General features: G+C 34.2%; 1 pseudogene; it reads left to right on the forward strand.

The window, feature by feature from the left end:
• Positions 1-8,466: 8,466 nt before the first annotated feature.
• Positions 8,467-9,066, forward strand: LOC125118060 (E3 SUMO-protein ligase ZNF451-like; annotated as a pseudogene).
• Positions 9,067-17,551: the final 8,485 nt, after the last annotated feature.

Genomic DNA, 17,551 nt, shown 5'->3' on the forward strand with positions numbered 1-17,551 from the left:
CCAATATCTCTTTCTTATCTTTTATCATTAGTATATAGAAATACAATCAATTTCTGTGTATTAATTTTGTATCCTGAAACTTTACCAAACTCATTGATGAAGTCTAATAGTTTTCTTGTAGTGTCTTTATTATTTTCTAGGTATATTAACTTGCCATCTCCAGTGATAGTTTTACTTATTTTTTTCCAATTTGGATTCCTTTTATTTCTTTTTCTTCTCAGATTGCCATGGCTAGGCAAAAAAAAAAATTACAGGTCAGTATCACCTCTAGAAAGTGGGCATAGAGGGATCCTTCTGAAACAATAAAAGCCATATATGACAAACCCACAGCTAACATTATTCCCAATGGTGAAAAACAAAGCATTTCCACTAAGGTCAGAAACAAGAAAAGGATGTCCACTTTCACCACTTTTTCAACACAGTTTTGAAATTCCTAGATTTCATTTTTAAGTGAAATCTTACGGTGTTTTTCTTTCTGAATCTGACATATTACACTTAGTATAATATCCTTGAGGTCCATCAATGTTGTTGCAAATGGCACTTCTTTTTCTACCTATACATCCATCAATGGATACTTAGGTTGTTTCCAAAATTTAGCTATTTTAAAAATATTATAATCAACATAGGAGTATGTATTTTTTTAAATTAGTATCCTATCCAGCCATTATAACTTATCAAGACAAGTTTCCATATTCTTTGGATAAATATCTGGAAGTAGAATAGGTGACTTATTTGGTCATTCTATTTTTAACTTTAAAAAAAATGTCAATACTGTTGTCTATATTGGCTGTACCAATTCACGTTCCCTCCAACAGTGCACAGGGCCCTCCTTTATGCCATATCATCAACAAAACTTGTTATTTCTTGCCTTTTTGATAACATCCATTCTGATAGGTGTGAAGTCATGTATCATTGGTTTTGACTTGCACTTCCCCTATAATTAGTGATATTGAACATCTTTTTATGTACTTGTTTGCCATATGCATGTCTTCTTTGAAAAAAAAGTATTTAAATAATATGCCCATTTTTGGACTTCCTGTAGTGGCTCAGTGGTTAATGAATCTGACTAGGAACCATGAGGTTGCAGGTTCAATCCCTGGCCTTGCTCAGAGGGTTAAGGATCCGGTGTTGCCATGAGCTGTGGTATAGGTTGCAGATGTGGCTCGAATCCTCTGTTGCTGTAGCCCTGGTGTAGGCTGGTGGCTACAGCTCTGATTAGACCCCTAGACTGGGAACCTCCATATGCCACGGGAGTGGCCCTAGAAATGGCAAAAAAGGCAAAAAAATTAAAAAAATAAATAATATGCCCATTTTTAAATTAAAGTGTAGGAGATTTACATTGTTGTAACAATTTTTGTTGTATTGCAATATTACCCAGTGATATATATATATATATTCCTTTTCTCATATTCCATCACATTCTATGACAAGAAATTGGATATATTTCCTTGTACTATACAGTAGGATCTCAATGCTTATCCATTTTAAATGTAAGAGTTTTCATCTGCTAACCCCCAAATCCCAGCCCACTCCCACCCCTTTCCCCTTTGTCAACCACCACTCTATTTTTAAATCAGATTTTTTCTGATTTAATTAAGATCTTTATTTTAGATAATAAAACTTTTTTAAATATACATTTTGCTTTTTTTTCTCCCATTCAGTAGGTTTCCTTCTGATTTTTGTTGGTGATTTCCTTCACTGTAAAGAAACTTTTTAGTTCGATGTACTACCACATGTTTATTTTTGCTTTTCTTGACCTTGCTTTTGGTATCATATCCAAAAATTCAATGTCAAGACTAATGCGAAAGAAAGTACCACATATGTTTCTTTCCAGGATTTTTATAGTTCAGGTCTTACACTTAAGCCTTAATCTCTTCTGAGTTAATTTTTCTGTACGTTGTAAGATAGTGGTCAAGTTTAACTATGTTGAACGTGGATGCCCAGTTTTCTTTAAATGAATGTCATGCTATTTTGATTATTAAAGTTTTATAGTATAGTTTGAAATCAGGGAGTCTGATATGTCCAGAGTGATGTTCTTTCTTGAGATCATTTTGACTATTAGAAGTCTTTCATGATTCCATTAAATTTTATTTTATCTGGTTCTGTGAAAAATGACATTAGAATTTCAGTAGTCATTGCATTCAAGCTGTATATTGCTTTAGGTATTATGGCTATTTTAATAATATTAGTTATTCCAGTCCATATATGCACTATACCTTTCCAATCATTTGCATTGTCTTCAATTTATTCCATTGATATCTTATAGGTTTTAGTTATTACTTCTTTACTTTCCTTATTTAAATTTAATCATATCTATTTTATTCTTTTAAAAGCAATTGTAAAAGAGATTGTTTTGCCTTAATTTATTTTTCTGATAGTTCACTATTAATGTATAGAGACACAATGGACTTTTGTATTTTGCTTTTGTATACTGCAAATTTACTGAACTCATTTACCAGTTCTAACATTTTTGGTGGCATATTTATGGCTTTCTATAGTGTAATATGTGCAAACAGTGACCATTGTACTTATTTTCCAATTTGGGTGATTTTATTTCCTTTTCTTGACTAATTACTATGGCTAGGATTTCCAATATGATGTTAACTAAAAGTTTTGAGGATGGGCATCTTCATTTGCTTCTTATCTTTGGAGGAAAATCTTTCAGATTTTTACCATTTTGTATGCTCTTATTCTTGAGTTTTTCATATATATTTTTATTATTTTAAGATAAATTTCACTTTATACCCACTTGATTAAGAAATTTTATCACAAATCATTGTTGAATTTTGTCAAATGCTTTTTCTGCATCTATTATGATCACCTATGATTATTACATGGTTTTTATTCTTTATTTTGTCAATGTGATGTATCATTTTGATATATTTATATGTTCTATCATTCTTGCATCCCTGGAATATATCCCACTTGACCATGGTGTATGACCCTTTTAAATTATTGTTGAATTAGATTTATTGAAATTTTATTGAGGATTTTTGCTTCTATTTTTATCAGTGATATTGGCCTGTATTTTCTTTTTTCATGGTATCCTTGTCTGGATTTGATATTAGAGTCATGCTGGTCTTATGAAATGAGTTTTGAATCATACACTCCTATTCAATTGTTTGGACGAATTCGAGAAAAATAAGCATTAAATCTTTGAATAGTTGGTATAATTCCCCATTGAAGTCCTTTGGTCCTAAGCTTTTTTTTTGGAGACAACTTTTTTAATGATTCAACCTTCTTACTAGTAATCTGTCTATGAAGATTTCCCATTTATTCATGATTCAGTCTTTAATAATTGCATGTTTCTGAGGAAATATCCATTTCTTCTCTATTGTCCAATTTGTTGATGTAAAATTGTCCATTGAAATATCTTATGGTATTTTTTATTTCTGTGGTATCATTTGTAATTACTCCTCTTTTATGTCTAATTTTATTTATTTGTCTCCTCTGTTTCTTGTTGAGACTAACTAAAGAATTGTCCATTTTGTTTATGTTTTCAAAGAACAGCTCATAGTTTTATAGATCTTTTCCTTTTTGTTTCTATTTCATGTATTTACACTTAGCTCTTTATTATTTTCTACTCTTTACTAACATTGGGTTTTATTTGTTCTTCTTTTTCTAGCATTATTCAGTGTAAAGTTCGATTGCTGTTTTTTTTTTTCTTGTTTCTAGATGTAGGCCAGTATAATTCTAAACTTTCCACTTAGAACTGCTTTTGCTATGTACCATGGATTTTGAAATTGTATATTTCCATTTTTGTCTCAAGGTATTTTTTATTTGTCTTTTTATTTCTTCATTGATCTATTGGCTATTGAGCAGCATGTCTTTTACTGTTAATACATGCGTTTTTGTTCTAATTGTCTTATTTTAATTGACTTCTAGTCATATTATTGTGGTGAAAAAAAGATGCTTGATATGATTTCAGTCTTCTTAAATTTATTCAAACATATTTTGTGGCCTAACATGTGATCTATCCTGGAGAATGTTACATGTGCATTTAATAAGAACTTGTACTCTGGTGTTTTTGTATAGAATATGTTTAAAGTACATCTGGTATAATGTGTCATTTAAGGCTGATGTTTCCTAGCAAATATTTTCTCTAAATAATCTATCCAAAGATGGCAGTGAGGTAATAATACCCCCACTATTATTGTACTATTTTTAATATCTACCTTTAGGTATGAAAATATTTGCTTTATATATTTAGTTGCTATACCAATATACTCTTAATAGCCAAATCTCCTCATCATTTCCCAGTTTGTATATTAATAATTTTCTATATTAATATGTTGGTAAGTTAGATACTAAGAATTTATACAAAGTAATATTACTTTGGTAAAATCTCCATGGTCCAGATATATCTAGACTTAATCCTTGAAGATCTATAATCAAGACACATTAAGAAGCAAATCAATGAAGAGTATATTATCAATAACTGACATACAATAAGTTGTCCAGGCCAAAGCAATCTTAAGAAAAATGAACAAAGATAGAGACATCACATTCTCTGGTATCAAACTAAACTACAAAGGTACAGTATTCAAAATAGCTTGGTACTAGCAAAAAACCATGAATCAGTAGAAAATAAACCTGCATTTGTTTATTTATTTATTTATTTTTATTTTTTGCTTTTTATGGCTGCACCCATGCCATATGGAGGTCTCACAGGCTAGGGGTCAAATTGGAGATGTTCCAACCTATGCCACAGCCACAGCAATGCAGGATCCAAACCACGTCTGTGACCTATACTGCAGCTCACACCAACACTGGATCCTTAACCCACTGAGTGAGGCCAAGGATCAAACCACCAACCTTATGGCTACCAGTCATATTTGTTTCTGCTGTGCCACAATGGGAACTCCAATAAACCCACATTTGTATGATCAATTAATCTATGAAAAGGAGATAATAATATATAAAAGGGAAAAGACAGTCTCTTAAGTAAATGTTAGGAAAAGTGAACTACATGCTAAAGAATCAAAGTGAATTAATTTCTCACACCAGATAAAAATAAACTTAAAAGGGATTAAAGTCTTAAATGTAAAGCACAACCATAAAATTCTGAAAAGAAAATATAGGCAGTATGCTCTTTAACATCAGTTCTGGGAATATTTTTTAAAAGTGTTTCCTGTAATACTCAATGGAGAAAAGCTGAAAGACTTCCCACTAAAATCTGGAACAAGACAGGGATGCCCACTCTTACCACTGCTGTTCAACATAGTATTGGAAGTCTTAGATGCAACAGTCAGACAAACAAAAGAAATAAAAGGCATCCAAATAGGAAGAGAAGAGATAAAACTGTCACTCTATGCAGTTGACATGATACTATATATACAAAACCCTAAGGACTCAACCCCCAAACTACTTGAACTAATAAGCAAATTCAGCAAAGTAGCAGGATATAAGATTAACATTCAGAATTCAGGCATGTTTCTATATACCAAAAATGAAACTTCAAAAAAGGAATACAAAAGCACAATATCTTTTAAAGTTACAATCAAAAGAAATCAAATACCTGGGAATACACTTGACCAAGGAGTCAAAGAAGCTATATGCTGAGAACTATAAAATATTAATCAAGGAAATTAAAGAAGATGTATAGAAATGGAAAGATATTCCATCTTCCAGGATTAGAAAAATTAATATGGTAAAAAGGGCCTTACAACCCAAAGCAATCCACAGAGTCAATGCAATCCCTATAAAATTACCCATGACATTTTTCACAGAACTAGAACAAACTACCACAAAAGGCCCAGAATTACCAAAGCAATCCCGAGAAACAAAAACAAAGCAGGAGGCATAACTCTCCCAGACCTCAAGCAATATTACAAAGCCACAGTCATCAAGACAGTGTGGTACTCATGAAATCAGACATACAGACCAATGGAACATAATAGGGAATGCAAAAATAAACCCAGACAGCTACAGTCAATTAATCTTTGACAAGGAGGCAAGAACATAAAATGGGGGAAAGAGAGTCTATTCAGAAAGATCTGCTGGGAGAACTGGACAGCTGCTTGTAAATCAATGAAACTAGAACACACCCTCACACCATGCATGAAAATAAACTCAACATGGCTGAAAGACTTAAATATAAGACAAGACACCATCAAATCCTGTAAGAGAACATAGGCAAAACATTCTCAAAATCAACCTTACAAACGTTTTCTCAGGGCAGTCTCCCAAAACAACAGAAATAAAAGCAAACATAAACCAATTGGACCTCATCAAACTGACAAGCTTTGGCACAGCAAAGGAAATAAAAATGAAAACAAAAAGACAACTGACATAATGGGAGTAAATAGTTTCAAATGATGCAACTGATAAGGGCTTAATCTCTAGAATATACAAATGACTTAAACAACTCAACAGCAAAAAAACTAACGACCCAATGGCAAAATGGACAAAAGAACTGAATAGACATTTTTCCAAAGAATATGTACAGATGGCCAATAAGCCCTTGCAAAAATGCTCAAAATCCCTGCTTATTAGATAAATGCAAATCAAAACTACCAGGAGTTCCCACCTCACACCAGTCAGAATGGCCATTATTAATAAGTTCACAAATAACAAATGCTGGAGAGGGTGTGGAGAAAAGGGAACCCTCCTGTACTGTTGGTGGGAATGTAAGCTGGTATAACCACTAAGGAGAACAGTATGGAGGTACCTTAGAAATCTATACATAGAACTACCATATGACCCAGCAATCCCACTCTTGGGCATAGATCCAGACAAAACATTCCTTGAAAAAGACACATGCACCCGCCGGTTTATTGCAGCACTATTCACAATAGCCAAGAGCTGGAAACAATCCAAATGTCCATCAACAGATGATTGGAATAGGATGAAGTGGTGTGTATATATACCCAATGGAATACTGATCAGCCATAAAAAAGAACAAAATAATGCCATTTGCAGCAGCATGGATGGAATTGTAGAACCTCATACTGAGTGAAGTCAGTCAGAAAGAGAAAGACAAATACCACATTATATCACTCATATCTGATATCAGTACAAATGAAATTTTCCACAGAAAAGAAAATCATGGACTTGGAGAATAGACTTGTGGTTGCCTCGGGGGAAGGGGAGGGAGTGGGAGTGATTGGGAGCTTGGGGTTAATGGATGCAAACTATTGCTTTTTGATGGATTAACAATGAGATCCTGCTGTGTAGCACTGAGAACTGTGTCTAGATACTTACAACATAGCTTAGCAATGGGGGAAAAATTATGTATACATGAATGGGTAACTGGCTTCCATGCTATACTTTGGGAAAAAAATTGTGTTGGGGCAAATAACAATTAAAAAAATAATATATGTTTCCTTACACAAGAGAAACAAAATTAAAAGTGAAAAATATCACTATCTCCAACTAAAAAGCTTTGTGCAGAATAGGAAACTCTCAACAAAGTGAAAAGGCCATCTACTAAATAAGTACTTTAAATGACTTATCCAATAAGATGTTAAGATACAAATATGCAAGTACAAAGTAAATATCGAAACAAGTTGTAAAACAATCCAATTTTAAAATGGCCATAGGATCTGAATAGACTTTAAAAAAACATTATGCATATTGCTAACAGACACATGAAAAGATTCTCAACCTCATTAATCATTAAGGAAATGCAAATAAAAACCACAGTTAGATACCACCTCACACCTGTCAGAATGGCTTTCATCAAATTAACAACAGATAACAAATTCTAGAGAGTGAGAGGACAAAAAGGAATCCTTGTGTACTCTTGGTTTGATGGTAAATTGGTGTAGTCACTATGGAAAACAGTATGGGGCTTCTTCAAAAAAGTAAAAATATCACTTCCATAATACCCAGCAATTTAATTTTTAGGTATTTACCTGAAGAAAACAAAAACACTAATGTGAAAATATACATGTGCGCCAATGTTTTCACAGCCCTGATTACAAAAGCTAAAATATGGAAGACCTAAGTGTCTGTTGATAGATAAATGGACTGAGAAGTTGCAGTGTATATCTATACATACATATATAGATAAGAATATTACATATTACTCAGTCATTTTAAAAAATCTTGCCTTTTTTCACAACATAGATATATCTAGTTGGTATTATGTTAAGTAAAATGAGTCAGGAAAAAAATAAATACTATATTATTATCTCACTTATATGTGAAATCTAAAAAGCTAAAGAGACAAACAAAACAAAATGAAAATCAACTCCCTAATACAGAAAACAAATGTTTGGTTGCCAGAGGGGAGAAGGCCGTGAAGGCCAAATAGATGCAAACCTGAGGAGAACATGATGGTGGAATAGTAGGACACTGATCTCACCCCCCCATGAACACATCAAAAATACATCTACATGTCAGCACCACATGAGTAGGCCTACCCTCTATGGCTGCTAGCTCCTCCCCATCTGAGAGGAAGCCCTACAGGCAGCAAGCTGTCCTACTACTCCAGATTCGGAGAAGGCCCTCAGCTGCTAGAGCATGGGTGAAGAAGGTGTTGAGCTTCCAGATTTGGATTACCTGCAAACCATGACTCCCATCATCTTTGTAGACTTTGATAACTGGTCCAACTTTTTTGGTCATCTACCAGGGCATCTTAACCAAGGAACTTTTATTTGGGGCCTTCAAGGAGGAAATGCCAACTGGAAGCCTCCCATCAACTGTAAGATCTATAATTACCTGAATACAATTGGATGCTTCTTCCTTCATCCTCGCTGTAGTAAAAGAAAAGATGCTTCTCATTTCCCCATTTGTATGCATGCTGGCCATCGCAACAAACAACTGCCCAAGCAAATTCCTTTCACCATTCTCTCTGGAGATCAAGGTTTTCTGGAGCCAGAGAATCAATTTAAGAAGACTCAGAGGCCAGCACATATACTGAACCCTCACCACTGAGAGGGAGACATGATGTGTGCCATGTTAAATAGTGTATCTGATACCACCAAAGAATGTGATAGTGATGATAACCTGGGTATCCGAAGTACTTCAATGGGAGAAGAATTCACATCCACAGAAGATGTGAAATTAGAAGAAGCAATTAGAAGAAGTCTTGAGGAAATGTAATTAAAGATATTACCACACAACATCAAGTGGCATTGAAGACACTCAGGATAATGAATTTTTGAGTTTTTTAAAGGAGATTAGAAATCTGATAGTACAGATGTATTTGAAAACACGCTTTTTTTTGCTTTCATATTGCAAAATATGATATTGCTTTGTATTTTTGTGCTACTTTGCAAAAAAGTATAAAGAAATAGAATACGTGTTCATGCAAATACAAATCATGTGTTCTAATATAGGTATCACCATTTCCCAGTTAATGTTGAAGTCATATATTTAGGTTAAAGGAATTTAAAAAAAAGAGAGAAAATCTCTTGACTATTGTTTACTTGTTTCCCAAATAGAATTTGTTTTTTAATTTTATTTGTACTGTACAGATGATTCTAGCTTATTTTTTAGGAGTGAAAATGAATATAAATAAAGCTCCTATAGCTCACTTCTTCTGTAAAGCCTACTTCTGATGTGACACTAATACATAATGCCTTTGAGATCTTTGATTATGATTATTGGAAGAGAGTGATGGAAAGTGATCATGGAAACATGAAGTTCTATCAGCAGTGTTATCTGTGGGTATCAGATGGACATTCCTGCTTTAACCAGAGCAACACAATGCTGGCATTTAAAAAAAGAACACCTAATTTCTTAGAAAGTATTAAAAAGAAACTTTTCTATTCCCTTTACCTGCTTAGACTTTTATGTGACTTGTATTAACTACTATTTAAAGGGAATGATGTAAAAATATTTGCATAATTAGACTTATTTTTAATAATATTGGTCCTTTTATATGCATATTTGTGTAATCATAGTATTCTTCAGATAATAATGTTGAAGTTCTGCTCAGGAGTAATCTTCCTTTACTCTTTAAAAATTCTGTTTCGTATGGAAGTATCTTTATTTTAGTTATTCATTAAATTTTCAATTTCCCACAGCTGGTATTACACACTTAATTTGTAAATGTTGAGGCCCCACTGTGACTAATAACAATATTTCATAATTAGATGACTCAGAAGAGGCTTGTCATATTATCTTGTGCATATGCTTCATGTTACTTGAACAGAAATGTCATCTCTATAAATATTTTGACTTAGTAATTACTTACCAAACTTAAAATTTTCTATAAGTATAAATTTTTCTTTATGAAAAAAAAATCATGGCTAGAACTTTGTTTTTTCTCTGCAACTAGATAATTTAGTGTGAAATAATGTTACTGATTTTTTTGGTTCACATTGAAAACCGATTTGTTTGTATTTCCTAAGATGTCAGTTCTAGTTCCCTGGTGGCTCAGAAGGTTAAGGACCTGGTGTTGTCACTGCTGTGGCTTGGGTTAAATCCTGGCCCCAGAATTTTGGCCCCTCCCCCCAAATGTCAGTCCTGGCCTACCTCCTTGCAGGTATTTTTTAAAGTAGCCATCATAGCTTGAGAATGTACCAGTCATTCTTCCAGAATGACCACATTGTATTTTTGCTTGTTAAAGGACTTAAGCAAGGCTTTGGGAGGGAGTCACTGGGCCACACTTTAAGGACATCTGCAGGAGTGCACTCAAGAGTGAGGCTCAGAAATGATGTCTAGCAAGAAGATGCTCTGGCAGATGCCACTGAGAGGTGTCAGCAGACGGGATGCAGCCCGTGTTCTGGTAGGAGGCTTCTGAGGTGTGAATGGTTGAGAGGAGCTGAGGCTTTTTCTATGACAGGAGTGGGCTGTTTCACCATGACCCTTAAAATGTGGTAACTAGGTTGTTTAATGTTTTAATTAAGAAAAGTCACTGATTGTATATCTACTTACTAAGCAATTAAAATCACTTTAAAATGAAAAAAATACATCTACATATGGAAGAACTCTTACTGAAAACAAAAGGGACAGTGGCTGAAAGACTCTTCTGCAACCAAGGCTCTAAAGAAAAATCCTCCCAGAGTCCAGTAGAAAGGGAGAAGAAGTAATCAGATTGGGACTTGTGCCCTTAGCAGGGGATACTGAATAGGAAGGGGATATCATGGGCTCATAAATCCTCAATGGGAACATGAGGTTTCAGCCACATAGGATTGCACCCTAGTCCTGAGTTCCAGCTCCAGGAATAAGAGTGTCATTAGCTGGTTTGAAAACCAGTAGGATTTACAAGAAGGATTTTAAGAAACTGAGACTCCACTCATGAGGAAATTGCACACATTTTGCTTATTCCTGGGAAAAAGGCACAAGAAGAGGATAGAAAGTGCCCAGGACTCTGGTCACATTCTCATCCCCATGTGGGATCTGCCCAGCATTATATAATTGCCCCTGCACTTCCTACTTGGCCAAAGATCTCCACTGGGGAAGGAACTGACATCATTGAGGACAGAGCACAATCAGCTGGGACAGAGCTAGCTTGGATCCATCACTGCATATGAATGGGTAAAGGACATCTATTTTTGGTGTTTACAAAGGAAGTGGATTGAGGGATGTCTGGGGCTCTGAATAGTGTGCTAGGACCACCCCAGAATCCACTGTGTCCTTGTTGTATGCCTGCTTCAGCACATTTTGCTTCAGTGTTGCTCTCCATGGGGATAAATGTACTGATATCAGGAAGGGAGAGCGTGTGCATTTAGAAGTAATGTAACCAACTAGGACCGAACTCTCAGGTGTTTTCTCAAGCACCTTAGGATACAACTCAACCTCAATAAGATGGAGAAGCCCAGTGATCATAGGAGAAGACACAGCTCATAACTGGCTCTGGATCTAACCCCTCTATCTCCAGCCCCATCTCCCACCAAAGTGAGAGCTTCCAGCACACCACGATGGAGGACAAGACTCATGCTCACTTCAGATCCACCTTTTCCACAAAAGCCACTTGGAAAATGCAGACTGCCTAGGGACACTCCAAAAATAATTCACCCTTTCAAGGAATAGGTATATTATACATGTAATTTTACAAATACAGAGAAAGTTAAATAAAAAGAAAATATATTGAATTTTTTCAAATGAAAGAACAAGAAAAAGAACCTTGAAAAAATTTAATGAAACAGACATAAAGAATTTATCAGGTAAAGAATTCAAAATATTAGTAAGAAGAATACTAACTGGAATAGGAAAAATAATAAATGATACAGTAAGAATTTTAACAATGAACTAAAAATATAAAAGGAAGCAGCCAGAGACTAAGAATGCAATAAGTGAAATGAAAAAGGAGGAATTAACAGTAAACTAGGTGATATAGAAAAATGCCTGTGATCTAGAAGATAAAATGATAATATAACTTAACCAGAACAGCCAAACTAAAAACAAATTTAATAACTTAGGAGAGAGTTTGAGGGACCTCTGGGACAACATCAAGCATACCAATATTTGCACTATAGGGGTCCCAGAAGGAAGAGTGAGAGAATGTGATCAGAAATATATTTGATGAAATTATGGCTGAAAAATTCACAAGGATAAATAAAGAAACAAATTTACAGGTACAGGAAGCATAGAGATTCAAAAAGAAAATGAACCCAAAGAGAACCACTCCAAGACATACCATATTTAAAATAGCAAAATTAAAGATAAGTAGAGAATTATGAAGTCATCAGGAGAAAAACAGTCACATACTAGGGAACCCCATAAAGCTATCATTTGATTTTTCCGAAAAAAAAATAACTTTTGCAGGCCAAGAGGGAGTGACTTGGTATATTTAAAGTGCTGAAGGGGGAAAAAATTCAACCTAAATAAAACACTCTACCAAGCAAGGTTATCATGAAAAGTTAAGAGATAAAGATCATCTCAGACAAACAAAAGTTAAGAGCTAAGAATATTAAACCAACCCTGTGTGTAACATTGTCTTATCTAACTGGAAAAGAAAAGGATATAACAAGAATTAAGAATGTAAAGGAGTTCCTGTTGTGGCTCAGTGGTTAACAAACCTGACTAGCATCCATTAGGATGAGGGTCTGATCCTTGGCCTCACTCAGTGGATTAAGGATCTGGCATTGCTGTGACCTGTGGTGTAGGTCGCAGATGTGTCTCGGATCCTGCATTGCTGTGGCTGTGGCATAGGCAGGCAGCTACAGCTACAATTCGACCCCTAGTCTGGAAACCTCCACATGCCACAGGTGCACCTTCCACCCACCAAAAAAAAGAATGTAAAGAAAAGGAGGAAAAATCCCACTAGTAATGACAAATGTATAGTAATGGATGTAGATCAAATACTTAAATTATTATGAAGAATAAGAAAACAAAAATTGTAAAATCAGCTATAACAAAGAGTAAATCTAGACATGAATATGTGAAATATAACATCAAAACATAAAATATAGGGGAATGGAGTAAAAGAGCTAGGTCACTCAGAATATGTTAAACATGAATGACTGTCAGTTTAAAACAAGTAGATAGGGTTAGAGGTAAACACATATGAACCCCAGGGTAAACAAAAATAAAAGTCCTGTAATAGCTACACAAAAAAATAGACAGAAAGGACAGAATACCACTAAAGAAAATCATCAAACCATAAAGCAAGAAACTAGAGGAAAAGACAAGGAAGAACTACAAAAATAACCAAAACACAAGTAACAAAAAATGGTAATAAATACATACCTATCAGTAATTATCTTATGTATCAGTGAAATAAATGGCCCAATGTAAAACCACAGGATGACTGATTGGATAAAAAAATAAATAAATGAACACTTATCTGTAAGCTGCCTACAAGAGACTGCAGAGTTAAGACACACAGAGACTGAAAGTGAGGGAATGGCAAAAGATATTTTATGCAAATGGAAATGAATAGAAATTAGGAGTATCAATATTCATATCAGATGAAGTAGACAGACCAAGAATGTCATTATATAATTATAAGGAGATCAATACAAGAAGAGGATATTATATTTGTTAACATGTATGCACCCAATACAGAAGCACAAAAATATATAAAGCATATATTGACAGACACAGAGGGAGAAATTAACTATACTGCAATAATAGTAGGGGACTTTCAACACCCCACCTACATCAAAGGACAGATCATCCAAATGGAAAATCAATAATGATAAAGTGGCCTTACGTGACAAAACAGATCAATTAGACTTAAGAGCTATCTACAGGACATTCCATCCAAAATCAGCAGAATACCCACTGTTTTCATGTGCACATGAAATATTCTGAAGGATAGATCACATGTTAGGCCACAAAACAGATTTTAACAAATTTAGGAGAATAGAAATTATATTGAGCATTTTTTTCTGACCACAACTGTATGAAACTAGAAACTAATTACAGGATGAAAAATGGGAACAGCACAAACATATGGGACTAAACCATATGCTAAAAGAAAACAAATGTTTCAATGAAGAAATTAAAGAGGAAATCAGAAAACATTTTAAGACAAATGAAAATGGAAACCCAGCACTCCAAAATTTATATGATTCAACAAAAGAAGTTTCAAAAGGGTAGTTTATATAAATGAAGGCCTTCCTGAAGAAACAAGAAAAATCTCAAAAAAAAAATCTGATCTAACCAACCATCAAAAGAAGGGAAAAAGAAGAACAAACAAAGCCCAAAGTCAACTAGAGGGAAGTAGATAATAAAATAACAGAAAAGAAAAAAATAAAATAAAGGCATGAAAATAGAAAAGACCAATGAAACAAAAACAGTTTTTTAAAAAAGATAAACAAATTTGATAAACCTATATCCAGGCTCAATAAACAGAGTAGACATAAATAAATGAAATAAAAAATGAAAGAGGAGAAATAACAACTGATACCACAGAGAAAAAAAAAACAGTCATAAGAGAATGCTATGAACGGTTATATGCTAACAAATTGGACAAACTGGAAGAAGTGGAAAAATTTCTAGAAATACAAAACCTGGCAAGACTGAATCAGGAAGAAACAGACAATCCAAACAGAGTGAACACTAGTAGTGAAATTGAATTTATAATAAACAAAACTCCCAGGAAACAAATGTTGAGGACCAGACAGCTTCACAGGGGGATTCTAACATGTAAAGAATGAATAGCTATTTTTATTAAGCTATTACAAATCATTGAAGAGAAAGGAATACTTCCAAGCTTACTTACAAAGCCACCACTGGCCTGATACCAAAACAGACAAAGACACTACAAATTCTGCATCATAGAATTGCATATCAAAATCAATGTGAGATGTCATCTCACACCTGTCAGGATAGCTGTCATCAAAAATATCACAAACAGAAGTTCCTGTCGTGGCTCAGTGGTTAACAAATCTGAAAAGGAACCATCAGGCTGTGGGTTTGATCCCTGGCCTTGCTCAGTGGGTTAGGGATCCGGCATTGCCATGAGCTGTGGTGTAGGTCACAGACATGGCTCAGATCCCACGTTGCTGTGGCTCTGGTGTAGGCTGGTGGCTACAGCTCTGATTGGACCCCTAGCCTGGAAACCTCCATATGCTGCAGGAGTGGCCCAAGAAATGGCAAAAAGACAAAAAAAAATCACAAATAACAAATGTTGACAAGAATGGGGAAAAAAGAAAACACTTGTGCAATATCAGTGGAATTTCAAATTGGTATAGCCACTGTGTACAATGTTATAGAGAGTACTCAAAAAAACTAAAAATAGAATTACCACATAATCAAGCAATTGCACTACGTGCTACATATTCATAGAAAACAAATGCACTAAGTACAAAACGTAAGTACACCCTAATGCTTACAGCAAGACTTTTATTTACAATTCCCAAGATATGGAAGCAACCTAAGAGTTAACAGATTAATGGTTAAAGAAGAAGTGGTATACATATACAATGGAATATTATTCAGCCTTTATAAAAAGAATGTATTTTTTTCATTTAAAACATGGGTGGACATGAAGGATATAATCTTATGCTTAGTGAGATTAAAGACAAACACAGAATGTTATCATTTACATATGGAGTCTCAAAAATAAAATGAAAAAAATTAAACCAGAAACAGACTAATAGATAACAAGATAATGTTTATGAGTTGGAGGAGGGATGTGGGAGGGGCAAGATTATTATAGGGGATTAAGAGCAACAAACTACTATGTTTAAAATAAATAAGCTAGAAACATATTTTGTATAACACAGGGAATGCTTAAAATGTTATTTTATAATACATTAGATGGAGTACAATATGTAAAAATATTGAAGCACTGTGTTGTAACCTAAAAGAAATATGATTGTAAATCAATTACACTTCAATAAAATACATAAGTAATAAAATATTTTTTCAATTGTGTGATGTCTATGATTCCTCAGTGATTGTTTCCTTCAATTTAGTTCTTTGAGTGGGCCCTGTTTATTGTTTATTTGTTTGTCTTTTTTTTGTGTTGGATATTTCAAAAAACAAACAAAACCCACTTCTCCCAGGTTTGATATTTCAGCTTTGTGCAAGGACAGTTCTCTATTTAATTAGCTGGATGTTATTCAAGCCTTTAGCTCAATCTGACTTGAAGCCTTAGTTTATTTCAAGCTTTTCTTTTGAACATGTGTTTCCTACACCTGCGTGTGCTTCTGCATGCCTGAGAGGGGCTTTTGTAATTCACCTCTATTCATGATTGGTTTTTAACAGCTTAACAGCCCACAAAGCTTCACACCAGCTTTTCCTTAAGGCCTTAACTGTTCTATTGTTAGTCTCTGCTAATAATCTCTTGGCTGAGTCATCTGTAAGTCTTTACACCCCTTGAAGATTTTATTACCAGTGCCAACTGCCTTCTGCCACTTTTCACAAACTGAGATCTGACATATCACTTCCACCCCGATCATTTCTTTAATCAAAACAGACACTATTTTTTCAAGCAGTCACACAAATTAGAACTTTAGAAAATAAAGTACACTCTAATCCTTCAAGTTTGAGGAAGTGAATTTAGAACTGGGTTGCTTTCACCTCCAAACCAAGACCACACTGCATCAGTGAGGTATGAGGCAAAGGTAAATTAAAATTTCTCAAATTTTCCTACAGTTTTCAACATAGCAATTTTAAATTGGACATTCACTTGATTGCTGTAGACTTTGATTGTTTTCCAGAACTCTGAATATATTATTTTATCTAGTTGCTGCTTTCCCAGAACTCTAAATATATTATCTAATTGCTAGTGTTTTTTGTTGTTGTTTGTTTGTTTGTTTGTTTGTTTGTTTGTTTTTGACTTGGAAATAAAGGCCTGGGGCTTTCAAGTCTGGCATTTTCCTGATGTCCTATCTAAAAAAAAATCCTTCTAGCTTTATGTTAGGGACCATTAAGTCCTTTAGGTGTTCCTTAAATCATTATGCCAGTTTTCATCAAAATCCAAGATTACAATTTTAAATTTAATATTTTCTACAAGGAACTGATGAATATCTGTTATAGCTTCTCCCAGAAGAAATAAATTTTTGGACCAGACAGACCTGGGTTTATGTCTTGTCTCTTACTAGATAGATATTTTCTTCTTAATTTACCTCTGTGCTTCCACTTCCATATTAGTGAATCGATATTATTATAATACTGAAATTCTCACATCATGGGATTGATGTAGGAATTAAATTAGATGATATATTCATAGTGCTTAGCATATATCCTGGTACATAATAAA

This window comes from Phacochoerus africanus, chromosome X (assembly GCF_016906955.1).
Source record: "Phacochoerus africanus isolate WHEZ1 chromosome X, ROS_Pafr_v1, whole genome shotgun sequence".
Taxonomy (NCBI): domain Eukaryota; kingdom Metazoa; phylum Chordata; class Mammalia; order Artiodactyla; family Suidae; genus Phacochoerus; species Phacochoerus africanus.